The following is a 3325-nucleotide window of genomic DNA, read 5'->3' as shown; positions in this document are numbered from 1 at the left end:
TCTAGTTAATTCTGCATCATCACAAGTTCACTTAGATGTCATTTCCTCTGAAACTCTTCCCAAACACTAAGCTCAGGTCTCCTCCTCAGCAGCCAGTAACCCCTGCCAAAGCCTCTTCAGCTGATGCATCCCCGGCGCCAGGGGCACCATTCACATTGAACACAATAACAGCGGAACTCCTGGGACCTGTGCAACTTGGTGGCTTTGAGCCTTTGCACCTGAGTTGCTGGCTGACCTGTCTCCCACACCAACCCCCACGTCCCCCATAGCACATCTTCCACTTGTAGCCGGGCCACAGTTCTATTTCAGAACCTCCCTTCTCTGCTGGGAATCCTCGGGTTCTCCTCTGGATCTGCCCGTCCTTTTGAACCTATTTACTACCTAAAAGTAACCCCCTTTGGAGACCATATGTTTGAGGAGTTGAACGTGTTTGTTTTGCCAATAGTTTTCAAGCTCAGCTTCTCCTGGGTCAGGATCCTGTATGATAAGGACGGGCAGCACCATTCCCACACAGCTCCAATTCCCAAAACTCTACCCCGGCCAGAGTCTCAGGTCTCAGCTCACTGCCCAGAAGAAGTTAGCCACATGGTAGGAAGAGTTTGGGACCCTCTGTCCCTTCTGTCTCAGCCGCAGCTCCTTGCAGACAATGGTCACACCTTCTATTTCTTTAAAACGTTTCTGTCTCCCCAAAATGGCTAAATCACAAGGTGTACAAAGTAAATAACTCATTTGATGTTGTTAGGGGAATGTATTTATAAATGAATGAATAATTTGGAGCTGAGATATATATCTATGTATTCTTAAAATAATAAACAAAAATTAAACCCAAACCATTTGAAGCATAAAGAATCTGTGAGCTATTTTGTTGATTGTATTATTAAACCTTTTCTGTGAACCTGAGAGACTGATTAACCAAAAACCTGGAACAATGAATCACACAAATGCCTGTGTGGGTTCCCATAACCGATAGACCATCTTTCTAACAGAGAGCATCCTCCCCAGTGGATCAGGTTGTCATTTCCCTTAGGTTGAGTGTAGCAGGTTCTCAGCTTATTCCCAGAGACAAAAAAGAGGGAAACCTCTCACAATCATCTGCTGATGGGCCACGGGAGGGCAGTGATGGGAACGGTGGACAGAGAGAGGCTTAGGTCACATTTCCTGTAGGTACAAGAAGGCCATTCTTGGCTTTTGACCTTGGTCCTACAGTAAACCTGAGTCTGCAGCTCTCTGGGACAGCCCACAGCCTTAGAGAATCAATCTGCTGGGTTGAGTTTTTCTTTGTTTAAAAAAAAATCAACTTTGTCTTTTGAAACCTCTAATGGCCAAGTGAAATAATTTGTCCCTCACTCAGGAGTTCCCACACGGCCAGGTAATTGTAGGCGGCTGAGATATCTGCCGTGCATCTCTGTTTGGTCAAGTTTCAGATCATATTCCGTTCTTAATCTTTCATCATAAATCAGTTCTTCTGGCCTTTTAATCACTCTCGTTGCATGTTCCAAATGGGTTCCCAGGCCATAAATCAATTAGGAAATGTCTTTAAAGTGCTTTAAAAAATAAAAAGTGTGGGTAAGTGCAGCCCATTACAGAAGCAGGGCGGCGTGCTTGAAAGCGAAACTGGTGTTCAAGGTGCAACCTCTGCATTCACCGGAGCTTGTTTCTAATAAATTTCACAGGAATCTCACAGAGGTGGATTGATTTATTTTCTCCTTTGATATTTCTCTTATTTCTCCGAAGCAAAACCAAATCATATTTCTTTGAGATATTTGTTTGGGTTGAAGGATAAGGACAGCCTTGCTTTTCCAGCAGGAGATTGTATTTGGACAGAGAACTTGCTGAAGGCCAACGCAGAAAACAAAGACATGATCCACAGGGGAGACTGCAGTGATTCCACCAATGGAGACCTTCAGGAAAATAAGCCAACAAGCAAAAAGAGAAGACACTTGAATTAAGACCAGGGATAACACATAGGCTTCAAGTTAAATTGAATTTTGATCAGTTCTGCTCAATAGATAGCAGCTGCCTATAAAGATGGTTTTAAAAGAAAGTGGACGTCATGTCCAGTGGGAAGTATGATCAATAAGCTATGTCTGCCCAGCCAGTGTTGCTAGTGGTTGAGCATCAACCCATGAACCAGGAGGTCATGTTCAATTCCAGTCAGTGTGCATGTCCAGGTTTCAGGCTCTATCCTTGGTCAGGGGCATGCATCAGGCAACCAATCCATGTTTCTATCTCATCACTGCTTCTATCTCACTCTCCCTTCCTCTCTCTAAAAAATCAATAAAATATATTGAAAACAACAACAACACTTGTATTCCTTTAACATAAAAAATAATAATACTAATAAATAAGCTATGTCTTCTCTGAATGTGGAGGAGGCAGATGGAGGCATGCTCGTAACCTATCTGACATCAGGCATTAGACAACCTAAAGGCAAGACTTGACTCGTAGGTGATGATCTGACACATGACAGGCGCTCTCCTCTAAAAGATTCCAGATTTTGATTAACACGACCTCACAGTGTGTTTACATTCCACAGGGGACACGTGGCCCACTTGCTGACATGAACTGCCTGACCACAATGTGTAGAGATCAGTGATAAGTTCTTGGAAGTGGTGACAGAATACATTACATTTGTATCAGACCTTAAGTTAACAAATGTTTACATCCATGCTTTCTTATTTAACATTCATTCTATTTTCAATAAGTAAGTATTGCTCCCACTGGGAAGCCAGGTAGTGTACTATGAGTTAGATATAATTGGTAAATTAAAAATAAAATATAGCCCCTGCCTCTTTGGAGTTTATATACCCATAAAGAATAGGGGGGGGAGAAGAGGTGTGTATAAACTTCAATTTGAAGATGAGAAGACTGATGCTTAAATACCATATATAACTCGTCCATGAAAAAAAAAGGCATATGGAGGAAACAGGACTTTTGCCCAAGGCTGCCAGTATAATTTCTCTCTGTTTTTTCCTGGGCTATTCCATTTTTCACGTGAGCCTCGATCCCAGAGCTGCAGCCTTCTGGTTTTGCTGCTCCTACAATGCTGATGATCACTTATTTCCTCGGTAATGGTGATCTGCAGCTCTATCGATGCCATGAGGGCTTCCCCAGCAATATCTTTAATCCCACAGCACCTGAGGACTCCTTCAGAAAATGGTGCACTGGATCTGGAATGGAGAAGAGGGCTTCACAAGCAAGGTGGAGTCAAGCCAGACTTCAGACCAAAGATAAGGGCCAAGGTAGAGAGGACATGAAAAGTCATTGCAAGTGGAGGGGGTGAAAGAATAAGAAGAAAAAATGTCATGAACTACATGTGAAGGAA

Source organism: Myotis lucifugus, unplaced genomic scaffold, assembly GCF_000147115.1.
Source record: "Myotis lucifugus unplaced genomic scaffold, Myoluc2.0 scaffold_183, whole genome shotgun sequence".
Taxonomy (NCBI): Eukaryota; Metazoa; Chordata; class Mammalia; order Chiroptera; family Vespertilionidae; genus Myotis; species Myotis lucifugus.
The sequence above is the reverse complement of the archived record's forward strand: the minus strand, read 5'-3'. Positions refer to the sequence as shown.